The sequence below is a fragment of the Delphinapterus leucas genome, chromosome 1, assembly GCF_059928025.1.
Source record: "Delphinapterus leucas isolate spDelLeu-1000000601 "Yukka" chromosome 1, BTC_Dleu_Yukka2, whole genome shotgun sequence".
NCBI classification, from domain to species: Eukaryota; Metazoa; Chordata; class Mammalia; order Artiodactyla; family Monodontidae; genus Delphinapterus; species Delphinapterus leucas.
Genome location: NC_143129.1, coordinates 154,458,893 through 154,473,674, shown reverse-complemented (window position 1 = coordinate 154,473,674; position 14,782 = coordinate 154,458,893). Strand labels below are relative to the sequence as shown.

At 39.9% G+C, this 14,782-nt stretch overlaps 1 pseudogene; it reads left to right on the top strand.

The window, feature by feature from the left end:
- Positions 1-5,181: 5,181 nt before the first annotated feature.
- Positions 5,182-12,063, top strand: LOC111175466 (non-histone chromosomal protein HMG-17 pseudogene; annotated as a pseudogene).
- Positions 12,064-14,782: the final 2,719 nt, after the last annotated feature.

Sequence of the window (14,782 nt, the reverse complement as noted above, 5' to 3'; positions counted from 1 at the left end):
CATAATAACAGAAAATGCAAAGTAAACCTACTCTGAGATACCATTTCTCACCCATCAGACTGGTAAAAATTAAAACTCATGACACGTTTCTGTTGGTGAGGCTGTAGGGGAACAGACATCCTTATACACTGCTGACGGAAATGCAAATTGGTACAGCCCTACAGAGGGGAATTTGGCAATATCTATCAAAACTGCATATGCATTTATCTCTTGACCCATTTATCTCACTTACAGAAGATATGCCTCAAACAATACAAAGATACTTATGGACTAGTTTATTCATTGCAGGATTGTTTGTAATTGCAAAATATTGAAAGCACCATAAATGCCATACAGGAAAGTGATTGAATAAATTATGGTACATCCACACACACGAGTACTATGCTACTGTAAGAAAGAATGTATATGAACAGATACAGAATAATTTCCAGAATATACTGTTAAGAGGAAAAAGCAAAGTGCAAAAGAGTATCTACAGTATACTACCTTTTGTGTAAGAAAGAATGAAAACAAGAAAATGTGCATGCATCTGTTTATTTGTGTGAAAGAAGCATAGCATGGAAGAAACAGAAATAAATGAGACTGGTGACCGACACTGGGTGGGTAGGATGGGGTGGAAAGAATGTGGGGAAGGAAGTAGGGTATAGAGAATGGGAAAGGGGAGAGATGCTTTGCTGAGTGGGCCTGTTAGTACAGTTCTGAGTTTTGGAATCATCCTAATGTTTTATACACTAAAAACAGAAACAAACAAACAAAAAACCAAAAATAGGGGAAACCTACAATGGAATACAAAGAAACAAATGAAACTAAATGCATTTTAAATGAAAAACATAACCACACTGAAGAAGAAAAATAGAGCTAATTCAGATGGCTTTTGAACACAGAATTATATGTACAAACTCTCCAGTCAAAGAAAAACAGAAATATGGAGTTCTGTTTAATATTGAGATCTGGTTTGGTTTTTTGCAATGGGATGGGCTAGAGTTTTTGAAACTTCTCTTTCTGTGTATTCCAGGATTGAATATATAAGCCAGGTTTCTCACTGTTGGAGAAGGAAGTTACAAATGTGAAAAGAAGAAAGGCTAGAATGAACCCTGTGTTATTGGATTAAAGTTGGAAGTGTTGATATGAATTCATGGTTTGGACATGTGTGTGTATGTGTATATGTATATACATATTTCTTAGCTTGGTCCACTAAGAGTGTCTAAAAACAGTAACACCGTAGTAGCAAGGAGCTCCTCTAGTGTTAGATCTTGCTTTAGATCCACACTAAGAGAAACCAACACTTGAAGGCTGGGGTTGGGAAAACACACATGAACTTGGGCAATCTTTTTGTGGTAGAAATTAAGAAAGTACTTAAGGAAGGACGGTGACATGTCAAAAGGACACAGGAGCTAGATTAAAGTGGCTCCCTCTGGCCAAATATGGGACATTTCAAGCATCAAAATAAGTGAGAATATGGATTAGAATGCATTGAGTAAAACAGGAATCCATGAGTTGATACTGTTATACATAAATAAATAAACAAAGGAGAAGGAGAAACTATTCCTTTCAGTAGAATGCCAACTAATAAATGTAGAAGGATGGTTTAATTAGGAATTACTATCTGGCAACCATAATAGTAATAATTGATTCAGGCAAGAATCCTCAAAAGATACTAAAACTAATGGGTAAACTTAACAGAGTCTCAAAGATTCTCCCCACAAAGTACTGATTGATCGTGAAAGGAAAAACTGTAACTTTAACCTCCAAGTATTTTGGAATTCTCCAGCTATCTTTCTGTTATTGATTTCTAGTTTAAATCCATTGTTGTCTGAGAGCAGACATTGTATGATCTCTAGTCTCTTACATTTGTTAGGGTGTGTTTTATGGCCCAGAATGTAGTCTGTCTTGTTCCATGTGAGCTTATGAAAAATGTGTTTTGTGTTATTGTTGGATGAAATAGTCTATAGATGTCAATTACATGCAGTTGATTGATGGTGCTATAGAGTTCACCTATGTCCTTACTGATTTGCCCGATGGATCTGTCCATTTCTAATGGAGGAGTATTGAAGTCTCCAACTATAAAAGTGGATTCATTCATTTCAAACATTGTAGTTCTATCAGTTTTGACTCACATTTTTCTTTTTTTTTGCGGTACGCGGGCCTCTCACTGTTGTGGCCTCTCCCGCTGCGGAGCACAGGCTCCGGACGCGCAGGCTCAGAGGCCATGGCTCACGGGCCCAGCCGCTCCGCGGCATGTGGGATCTTCCCGGACCGGGGCACGAAATCATGTCCCCTGCATCAGCAGGCGGACTCTCAACCACTGCGCCACCAGGGAAGCCCCTGACTCACATATTTTGATGCTCTGTTGTTAGGTGCATACGCAAGAAGGACTGTTACGTCTTCATGGAGAACTGACCCTTTTATCGTTATGTAATGCCCCTCTTTATGCCTGATAATTTTCCTTGCTTGGAAGTTTGCTATGTCTTAAATTAATACAACTACTCCAGCTTCCTTTTGATTAGTGTTAGCATGGTATATCTTCCTCTACACCTTTACTTTTAATCTGTATGTGTCTTTATATTTAGAGTGGGTTTCTTAATCCCATCCAGTTGGGAAAATCAAGTTGGAGTATGGAACATAACTTCTGATCTCCTTCAAGTGTCTTCATACTCCTTCTCTCTTGCTAAAATGAAAGTATTTTATACCAAGAAAACTTAAAGTGGGTTTCTTGTAGAAACATATAATTATGTTCTTTTATCTATGCTGACAATCTCTATCTCTTAATTGGTGTATTTAGACCATTGAAATTTAAAATGATTATTGATATAGTTGGATTAATATCTACCATATTTATTACTATTTTCTATTTGTTGCCCTTGTTCTTTGTTCCTGTTTTTGCCTTCTCCTCTTTTTCTGCCTTTTGTGGTTTTATTGAGCATTTAATATGATTTCATTTTCTCTTTCTTAGCATATCAATAAAAATATTTTTAGCATATCAATAAAATTATATTTTTTATCTTTATAGTGAAGAAATTTGTGGTGAAAGTTAATATCATCAGTAAAAGGACACCAGATATCATACATCTTCTGATACAATGCACTGAGAAGGGCACATCACTTACCCTGTTTTCCTGCCAAAAAATGCATAACCTTAATTAGTCATGAGGAAACATCATAACAAACCCAAAATAAAAGACATTTCAAAATGTACTCTTCAAAAATGTCAAGATCATAAAGGACAAGGAACGACTGAGGAATTGTTCCAGAATAAAGAAGAATTGAGACATGACAACTGAATATAACTCATGGTCCTAGATTTTCTGTGCTTATAATGAATGTTATTAGTATAATTGGCAAAGAATAATGCTTATAATGAATGTTATTAGTATAATTGGCAAAGAATAAAGCCATTTAGTATTGTATCAGTATTAATTTCCTGATTATGATACTTATATTGCAATTATAAAATGAATGAACTACAACACCACAAATGAATCTTGTCCCCTGAGTGCATGAAGCAAGATACAAATGATATCATTTGTATAAAGTTCAAAAAAACAAGCCAAAATAACTATATTGTTTAGAGACATATATATGTGATAAAACTACAAAGAAAAATAAACAAGTAATTAACATAAAGTTCAGGATCATAGTTACCTCTAGGGATAGAAAGGGGCATGTGATCTGGAGGGAAGTCTTGTATGGGTGAGAGGCTGCCTTTGGGGTGCTAGCTAAGTTCTATTTTTTGATCTGGGTGGTGGTTAAATGGATGTTCACATTAGAATTAGCCATTGTACATCAAAAAGACAACAAATAAGAGAAAAGGGAACCCTCATGCACTGTTTGTGGGAAAGTAAATTGGTGGTTGCCCTAGGGAAAACAGTATGGAGGTTCCTCAAAAAATTAAGAATAGAATTACCATATGATCCAGCAATTCCACTTCTGAGTATTTACCCAAAGAAAACAAAAACACTAATTCAAAAAGATACATACAGGGCTTCCCTGGTGGCGCAGTGGTTGAGAGACCGCCTGCCGATGCAGGGGACAAGGGTTCGTACCCCGGTCCGGGAAGATCCCACGTGCCGCGGAGCGGCTGGGCCCGTGAACCATGGCCGCTGAGCCTGCACGTCTGGAGCCTGTGCTCCGCAACGGGAGAGGCCACAACAGTGAGAGGCCCGCGAACTGCAAAAAACAAACAAAAAAAGATACATACAAACCAATGTTCATTGCACCATTATTTACAATAGCCAAGATGTGGAAGCAACCTAAGTGCCCATCAATAGATGAATGGCTAAAGAAGATGTGGTATATATATACAATGGAATATTAGCCATAAAAAATGAAATCTTGCCATTTGTGACAACATGGATGTATCTAGAGGGTATTATGCTAAGTGAAATAAGTCAGACAGAGAAGGAGAAATAACACATGATCTCACTTATATGTGGAATCTAAAAAACAAGCAAACAAAACAAAACGAAAGCAGACTCATAGATACAAAGAACAAATGGCTGGTTGCCAGAGGGGAGGGGTGGAGTGGGGGAGAAATAGATGAAGGGGATTAAGAAATACAAACCTTCAGTTAGAAAATAAATAAGCCACAGGGATGTAATAAACAGCATAAGGAATATGGTCAATAATATTGTAATAACTTTGTATGGGGACAGATGGTAACTAGACTTATCCTGGTGACCATTTAATAATGTACAAAAATGTCAAATCACTATGTAGTACATCTGAAACAAATATAATATTGTATGTCAACAATATCTCTATTTTAAAACATGCTGAAAGACTACAAAAATGCATTTTGATTACAAAAAAGAATTAGTTGTACTTTACATTTATATTTTATGCACTTTAACATGTGTTATATTTCACAATGAAAGAGTTCTTAAAATAAATAGTGCTTTTATAAGGGATTAAAAAAAACCCCACAAAGCACAATGTCAAATTTTCATGAGAGCAGTCTCCTGGTGTCCTTTCCTGAATTTGGCAGACAGGATTGCCAGAGGAAAGGCATTGATAGGGGGTGGGGGGACAAAAGCAGTAGTGTGACCTGGCAAAGGTAAAGGGCCATGGCATCAGCTAGAGCAGTGGTCCACAACATTTTGGCACCAGGGACTGGTTTCGTGGAAGACAATTTTTCCATGGACGGGGGTGGGAGTGGGGGTGGTTCACGCAGTAGTGCGAGCGATGGGGAGCGATGGGGAGCGGCAGATGAATCTTCGCTCGCTCATCCGCCTCTCACCTCCTCCAGTGCGGCTGGTGGAGGGGGGGAGCAGTTGCGGACCCCTGAGCTAGAGCACTTAAACTTTAGTGTGCTCACAGACCCCTGGGCATCTTGCTAAAATGCAGACTCTGAATCCGTAGGTCCGGGGATTCTGCATTTCTTAGTTATATATTTATTTATTTTTGGCTGCGTTGGATCTTGGTGCTGTGCATGGGCTTTCTCTAGTTACGGTGAGCAGTGGCTACTCTTCGTTATGGTGCGCGGGCTTCTCACTGCGATGGCTTCTCTTGTTGTGGAGCACGGGCTCTAGGTGCACAGGCTTCTGTAGTTGTGGCACATGGGCTCAGTAGTTGTGGCGTACAGGCTTAGTTGCTCCACAGCATGTGGGATCTTACCCGGGCTCAAACCCTTGTCTGCTGCATTGGCAGGCGGATTCTTAACCACCGTGCCACCAGGGAAGTCCATGGGATTCTGCATTTCTAAGAAGCTCCCGGGTAACACCCATGCTGCTGGGTTCACAAACCACGTTCTGAGTAGCATTTCTACACGGAAAATCAGTATAAGATTTTTAAAGAACAGTACATTTTTGGGGTGGGGGCAGAGCCGGTGGCTACAGCAAAAGGTAAGGCATATACAGAGCATAAAGGACCACAGAAAATTTTACTCCTCCAGAGGTGAAAAATTCCTGTTTTTCCACAATGGTCTACAATTATGCATCACACCAAGTAGAATAAGGAATAAATATAACAGATTCATGAGCAGCAAAGGAATAAGCTGGGACAAGAGCAATAAGTTCATCCTCTTGTGTGCAGTATGTGAAAGGCAGAGGGACCCTCTTTACATCCTCCTGCTGAAACCGGAACTTCCTGAGGGGAACTTTCCTTGAGAATCTCACGAATCTGTTGGTATTTTAGGAGGGGTTAACATAGAGTGGTGTTAGCTTTAATAACTGCAAAGCCATCATGAGCTTCTCTCTTTGTTGGAATTGGAAATAGGCTGGATTTAACAACGGCAATAATCTTATGACCAGAAGAAGTGACATTTCATATCCGTTTTGCTGGGTGCTAGTGAATATCACTGTTTGTTTTCACAGGATGTGAAAGAGCTGCTGTAGGAGGAATGCTCCATCAGTGCTAACCAAACAGAAGTCAGATGGCAGATTGACTGCCACTGGTGAGTTCCATCCCACATGCAAGGAAGACACGATTCTAATCTTATACAAATGTTTCCAGAGAACTAATGAAGAGGGAACACTTTCCATGTGATTTTATGAGGCCATCATAACCTCGATGCCAAAACCTGACAAGGACCCTTCCCAATTTTAGTATATGTGCTGCTGAAGCGAGCACGACAAGGACACTTTGAGGAAGGAAGATTATAGGCTGGCCAATCTCACCCCTAAATATAAATACAAAAATCTTAAACATAGCATTAGCACTCTATGTCATGGGTCTCAATTATTTGTTGCCCCATCCTATGGGAGAATTATACTTCTAATTCTCTATGGGCATCAGGCATGGTCAAAGGACTTGCTTAAGCCAATAAAATGTGAGCAAAAGTGGCCCACGCCCTTTTCAAGCAGAAGCTTTAGGAGCCATTGTGTGGTTCTACCATTGATCCTTCTGTGATACGAGTAGGGTGTCCAAGATAAGGACTGCTCTACCCTTTTGGGTTCCAGAATGAAGAAAATGTGAATACCGCAGCCAAAATTTAACCTGAGCATGAAACAAACGCTGTTGCTCCAAACCACTAAGATCTGCGCATTGTTTGTTACTGCAGAAATGGCGAAAGTGTAAGAAGATCAACTGCTTAGCCTGGCGGTCATTGGTCTGGTTGATGATGTCATTGATGGGCCATTTGCTGCTTCTGGGCAATATAAACAAAAGAACTATGCACAGGTATAAATAGCAGTCTAAAAAGCCTGGCAAATCTTTGTTCACATATGCGCAGTCTCAGATGACACAAGCAAAGACAGGGAAAAGGAAGTAGGGATCGATATTGACGTGACAAAGTAGGAAATCAAATTATGACTTTAATGAACACTCCAGGCCATAAGGATTTCACCCCAGATATAATTAGAGGAGCTGTCCAGGCTGAGGTAGCTGAGATGTGGATACTGGCAGGAAAGGAGTTTGAAAATGGATCATGACCTCCCGATTCATCCCTTAAAGAAACACAGATCCATCTACCCCAAAGAATCTGTTCGAGCTTGCACTCAGCAAAGGGCTCAACTCATCTTTAGTAATGAGACTCCGACCCCTAATGGATTTCCTGTGCTGTTATACTGTTAAGCTGTAAGTGCAGCTGTCATTGTTTAAAGATTGAGTAATGTCTTTAAAAGAAATACTGATGATGCCACAGAGGAAAAAGAAAACTGATTTGTTAACTAATAGCCAGATGCTACAGATACAGACTATGTTTTTTGTTTTGTTTTTAATTAGGGTAAAACATAACATAAAATTTACCATCTTCATTTTTTTTTTTTTTTTTTTGTGGTACGCGGGCTTCTCCCTGTTGTGGCCTCTCCCGTTGAGGAGCACAGACTCCGGACGTGCAGGCTCAGCGGCCATGGCCCATGGGCCCAGCCGCTCCGCGACATGTGGGATCCTCCCAGACTGGGGCACGAACCCGCGTCCCTTGCATCGGCAGGCGGACTCTCAACCACTGCGCCACCAGGGAAGCCCCATCTTCATTATTTTTAAGTGTACAGTTCAGTAGTGTTAAGTATATTCACATTGTTGTGCAACCAGAACTTTTTCATCTTGCAAAACTGAAACTCTATACTCATAAAACAAAAACTCCCCGTTTCTTCTTCCCATCCAGCCCCTGGCAACCAGCATTCTACTTTCTGTCTCTATGGATTTGACTACTATGGGTGCCTCATAGAAGTGAAATCATGCACTCTTTGTCTATTTGTGACTAGTTTATTTCACTAGAATAATGTCTTCAAGTTTCGCCCATGTTACAGCACATGTCAGACTTTCCTTCCTTTTAAAATTTAGTTTAATATTTTCCCCTTTATTGAGGTATAATGGACATATAGCACTGAATAAGTTTAAGGTGTACAGCATAATGACTTGACATACATATACTGTGAAATGATTACCACAATAAGTTAACATCCACTACCTCATATAGTTACCAAAAAAATTTTTTTCCTTGTGATGAGAACTTTTAGGATCTAGTTTCTTAGCAACTTTCAAATATGCCATACAACAGCATTAACTATAGTCACCATGTTGTACATTACATGCACAGTACTCATTTAACTTATAACTGGAATTTGTACCTTTTGACCACCTTCATTCAATTCTCCCACCCTTTTCCTTCCTTTCTAAGGCTGAATAATAGTCCACGCTATGTATATACCACATTTTATTTATCCCTTCACAGACTCAAAACTTTTGAGATATACAAAGTCTTTCAAAAGCTAGAGAGATACAGGCTGTTTCAGTGTCTGTGTAACAGCTGCTGGGTGTGGTTGCTGGTATAAGAATGAGAGGTCAGGATTTCTGCCAATTCACCTAAACGCCCAGAAGGTTTAATCTCTGCTTTCAAAAATTCTGTTTACTTAAGCTAAAGAAACAATGTGCACTTGAGATTTTTTTTTAATTAGAGAGGAAAAAAGCTATGAGAATTGCTAGAAATTATTAATAACTATTCTTTTAGAAAATTAAAAAGTGCTAACAGATAAAGGAGACGTAAGATTGCCCTTTCTGCTCAAAAATTGGATTTTCCTATGAAATTTTAGTAAGTGGGATTAAGTTGTTGAGATTTATGGAAACTCTGCTAAATATGTATTAAAAGACACTGCATCAAGGTGAAATAAGCTCTATTTCCAACCAAACTGTAAATGGTTCCAGTTTTCTCTTTTGATTTGCAATTTTACTACATACTTTTAAAGGAAACAACTAAAGTGGATTTAATTGTTAAAGCAGTGGAACATTGACCTGTACCCTTTTGTTCAGGTAACTGTAGGAGAAGACTGGCTGGAGGTTTCAGAAAAGAGATTTTGGTGTTGAATGTAAGAGAGTTCCTCCTCTAACATGTACATTAAAAAAAATTAATCTGAAATTTGTGGAAGCTGTTCCAGTAGTAACCAAGATTTAAAATTTCAGATGTGTAAATCCAACTAATAAAATACCTTTAGTTTGAACATTCAAAATATCAATCAACTTGATTCACCACATTCACAAATCATAAGAGAAAAATCATATGACTGTTTCAATAGACATAGAAAAAGCATTTGATAACATTTAATATCTATTCCCCAAAACTCCTAACAAACTAAGAATAGAATGACATTTCCTTAGTCTGATAAAAGCTGTTTACAAAAACCCTGGAGCAAGCAACAAAGCTTTCCTTTTGAGATTGGAACAAGACACGAATGCCTGCAATCATCGCTTCTATTCAATGTTGTCCTTGAGGTCAAAGCCTGTGATGTATGAAAAGGAAAAAAATTAAAATATAAAGGACTGGAAAGGAAGAAACAAAACTGGCATTATTTGCTGATCCTATGATTATATGTATTTAAAAACCTTAAGTAATGTAAAGATAAATAATTAAAACTTAGCACAGTTGCTAGATATAAAACCAACACTAAAAAATCAGTTGTAGGGCTTCCCTGGTGGCGCAGTGGTTGAGAGTCCATCTGCCGATGCAGGGGACACGGGTTCATGCCCTGGTCCGGGAAGATCCCACATGCCGCAGAGTGGCTAGGCCCGTGAGCCATGGCCGCTGAGCCTGCGCGTCCGGAGCCTGTGCTCTGCAACGGGAGAGGCCACAACAGTGAGAGGCCCCGCGTACAGCAAAAAAAAAAAAAAATCAATTGTATTTCTATATACATTCCTGTAAGAAAGCAAAAATTGAAATTAAAAAAAAATTCACAATGGCATAAAAAAAAAATGAAGTCCTAGGAACAAGTCTACCAAAATATGTGCAAGACGTCTTCAGGGAAAATGATAAAACTTTAATGAGAGACATTATAGAAGATCTAAATAGATGGAAAGATATGTTTATGTATTGGAAGAGTAACATATTTAGTTTCTTCAAATAGATTTATAGATTCAATGCAATACCAAAGAAAATGCCAGCATGACAATAATGTCATAAAATATTTGTGGGAATGTAAATGGATAAGAATTACCAATTACCGGAGCAGTGAAGAAGAGAGGCGAAAGTGACCCCTGGACTGACCAGAGCTGGTGCACCACTGCATCCCTGTGTCCAGAGCCTATGTCCTGTCTCAACCAGGCCCAAGAGAAAGTCTGAAGCGGATGCTAGAGGTAAAGCCAAGGTGAAGGACAAACCACAGAGAAGATCTGCAAGGTTATCTGCTAAACCTGTTCCTCCAAAGCCAGAGTCCAAGCCTAAAAAGGCCCCTGCAAAGAAGAGAGAGAAGGTACCCAAAGGGGAAAAAGGGAAAGCTGATATTGGTAAGGATGGGAATAACCCTGCAGAAAATGGAGATCCCAAAACAGACCAGGCACAGAAAGCTGAAGGTGCTGGAGATACCAAGTAAAGTGAGTGCATTTTTGATAACTGTGTACTTCTGGTGAGTGTACACTTTGAAATACTATTTTTTAAAATCAAGTTTTATAAAAATGAAAAAAAAAAAAAAGAATTACCAATTACTTCCTGAAAAAAACTGAGACAGTAGGACCCACACTACTAGGGAGTAGTATTTATTACAAACTATCATAATTAAAATAGTGTGGTATTACCAATGTTCATAGCAGCATTATTTACAATTGCCAAGATATGGAAGCAATCTAAGTCTCCATCAGTAGATGAATGGATAAAGAAGATGTGGTATATATATACAATGGAATACTACTCAGCCATAAAAAAGAAAGAAATTTTTGCCATTTGCAGCAACATGGATGGACTTGGAGGGCATTATGCTAAGTGAAATAAGTCAGACAGAGAAAGACAAATACTGTATGATATCACTTATATGCAGAATCTAAAAATACAGCAAACTAGTAAATATAACAAAAAAGAGGCAGACTCACAGATGTAGAGGACAAACTGGTGATTACCAACGGGGAGACAGGGAGGGGCAATATAGTGGTGGCGGAGTGGGAGGTACAAATTATTGGGTGTAAGATAGGCTACAAGAATGTATTGTACAACACAGGGAATATAGCCAAAATTTTGTAATAATTGTAAATGGGGTGTAACCTTTCAAAATTGTATAAAAAATAAAAAGTACTTTTAAAAAAGATAGTGTGGTATTAGTGCAGAAACTGGCCAATGGAAAAGTATGGGTTTGGACAAAGGAAGCCCATACCTACCTGTTATCCAACAGGACTATCCAGCCCTGGGTACCTCCTCATATAGGCCACTACCTTCCATGGAAATGTTATTCTTTAAAGTCTGGAGCCGAAGTCTCCTTCAAGAAGTATGGCAAGGGCTGGAATAAATGCCCATAATGAGAGCAGGAAGACTGCCTCAGGCTACAAGCATCTGGGGACATTCTCCTAGGAGATTTTGTAACTTAGTTTATACAAGGAGCACATTCAAATAGAGTCAACATAGAGCCTCCACCATCCATGACTGTACCTCATAAGAATATACCTTTTTCTGATACTTCTCAGTTCATACTGGGAAAAACCATTCACATCTGTACCTGGAGGAGAGAACAATTTCTCAGTTAAATTTGGTCTGACCCTCTTTTAGCTCGATCAATTCAATGACAATGGTTATAAAAAGATGTTGAAATGGACTTTTTCCTGTTATTCTAGAAGGTCCATTAGGACCAAAGCTGAGAACAAGGCAGCATCAGGTGTTCTGATAATTAAGGGCTGGCCACCCCTTTGAGGACTTAAGAGGTAACCCACTAGCTCTGCTACCCCTAACCACCATTCCAAACCCCCCTCTCAAAGAAAGCAGAAAAAAAAGGAGGAGGGAGAGAGGGAATGAGGGGGGTTATCAGACATATGAGTCTTTGGCCTTGGGAGAAGAGCTACGGCTTTTCTTTTCCCTTCATGCTGGGGAGGAGGAGATTTCATGTCCCTCCCCAAGAAAGGGTGGTCCAAGAGAATCACTTGTAGGTATATTGGAGGTAATCACACAAGGAGACTGGCATCTCATGCCCATGCTGGACATGAAATGGACTTGGTCTACCTTCTGTGTCTGGTTGAGCAGGAAGAAAGGAAACAGGATAGAGATGGCAGGGTAGCAAGAGAGTACTACCACGGAGCAGCCTGTACTCCTACGATTTGGAGTTTCCTATAGGCCAGTGGCTACCAGCTGAGTTTACACTACACTGCCAGTTCCCTACTCAAGAGTACTGGATGAGGAGACCCCACCAACTGGAGGCTATGGAGTGTACTACTCCCATCCTGACTTCATAAGAATCATCATCTCCAACCTGATGCCACACATTTTATGATTCCATCCTATTCCAATTTCCACTCCCATTCTACCTCCACTCGTATCCCCATCTCTATACCCCTCTCCTCATCTCCATTCCCCCATCCCTACAGATCCATCTTCCCATCTTCATTCTCATTCCCATCCTTCTCCTCCTCTATCCCCCTCTCTATCCTCAGATTCTACCCCATCTCCATCCCTATCTGGTCTCCATTCCACCCACATCTCCATCTTCATTTTTATCTTCAGTTTCATCCATCTTTATCACCAGCTCCTGCTTCTTCCAAGGTTCGTTCCTATCCCGTTCCAATACTCATCCTTGGTGAATCTCAATCTTCATTGCTATCTCCATCCTATCTCCAATGCACCGCATCCCTATTCTTACATATTTCCTTTCTATCCTCACTTCATCCAAGGTGAAAATTGAGAAAGATTCATGAAGAAGTCTAAAAGTTTGGAGGAATGTTGGGGACTATGAACGTTGATGATCCCTCCATACAAAATTTCCTCCCCAGATTCCAAGTGAGAAACTTCAAAAGAAATCACTCACGTTAGATTTCAGATAGAACTTCTCCACTGTTCATGGTGCGTGTAGAGCAGGGCAGGGATTGGGATAGGAAGTTGGAGGGAGTAGAAGGGAGGTAAGGCAGCCTGAGAGAGATACAAAGACAAAGACACAAAGAGAGAAGCTAGGATAAGTCAGAGACCAGAAGAGGCAAAGGAGAAAGAAACATACGGAGTAAGAGATCTCAAGTCTGATTTAATCTGAACCTCTTTCCATTCCTTCCCCCTCTTTTCCACAGGTCAGGCTTTGATACAAGGAATTTAGAGAAGGGAAAATTGTGGTCTGCCTTTTCATTCAATCCTTTGTTCAGCATTTTTGTTGTTGTTGTTGTCTTGTTTTGTTTTTTCCCCAAATGAATATGAAAGGAGCTGGAAATGGACAATTATCTGGCTGCAGAGATAATCCTGTTTGGGATGGAAATGGAGAAGTTGGGGGTGGGGTGGAGATGAGAATAGAAGTGGCACCGTAATGATGACGATGAGTTGACGAACATGCGACTAGAGTTTTAAATTATACTGAATGGTTAGAAAGCTAATGAGCCTGCCCAAGACATTAAGGCACTGGAAAGGGAAATGTGACAAAACCGAGGTGAAGGAAGTGATTAGAGGATAATAACGGTTTTATGTTTCTACCCCAACCGAGTTTTAGACCATTCAACAAGCCAGTTACGTGCTGTGTAGAGTCTCTTCCTTTTCCTAAGACTTTGCTATGAGTTCTCCTGACCTTACCTGATAGTGAGCTGGGAGGTTTCAAAAGACAGATAAACCCATACTAAGAAAGCCTGGCTTAGGGATTCTGAAAGGTTCCTTCCCTTATGTTAGAGCTAGGAATTCAGAAGTGGAAGCTCTGTCCAGTTACCTTCTGAAAAGATTAGTGGTAGAATCTCAAGGGTTGTTTAAGCAATGTCTTTTCTTGACCCCTGGAATGAATCTTAAGAAGCACTGGACCATTACTTCTGCTAACTTCGCTTCTTCCTTTTTCCTTTTGATTCTTTGTTTTGGTTTCTGGTTATTGGTCAAGTCTGTTTGTGACTTGTCTAACTTGTCTTTTGGGCTGTGTCCCTTTCCATAGCCAGTCCATGAAGGGAGGGCACCAGACCACTAGGCCAGGCTGGACTGCATTGTCTGAGAGGGCAGTCTAGGTACACAAGAATTTAACTGGGGTGGTCCAATGGTTAGGATTCCACGCTCTCACTGCCTGGAGCCCAGGTTCAAATTCATGTTGGGGGAACTAGCTTCGGTGCAGCCAAAAAAAAGAAATTAATTGTGCAGGGGTGATGAGTTTTTCCCACGGGTAGCAGCAATGGTCAGGAATCTAGTTTTATGATTTGACATTTGGTGATCTCTGCCAGGTGGATAATGAGATCTCTCTGCTGGGTGAGGAGAGATGACAGAGATTTTTTTTGGTTCATTGGTTTTTTTATTTGTCTGATTGTTTATTTGTGAGATCAAGTCACTTAAAATATTTTGTGCCCAGCGGAAAGGAGAAGAGCCCTTTGAGATCTGGACTGGTGAGTTTTTGTTATTCTGTGTCTACTCTGACTAGTGGCGCAAGTTGTAGAACTGAAGCTGCAAACTCCAGACAGTCTGTAGGCTGATAAATGAGAAAAGCCTTAAATCTCA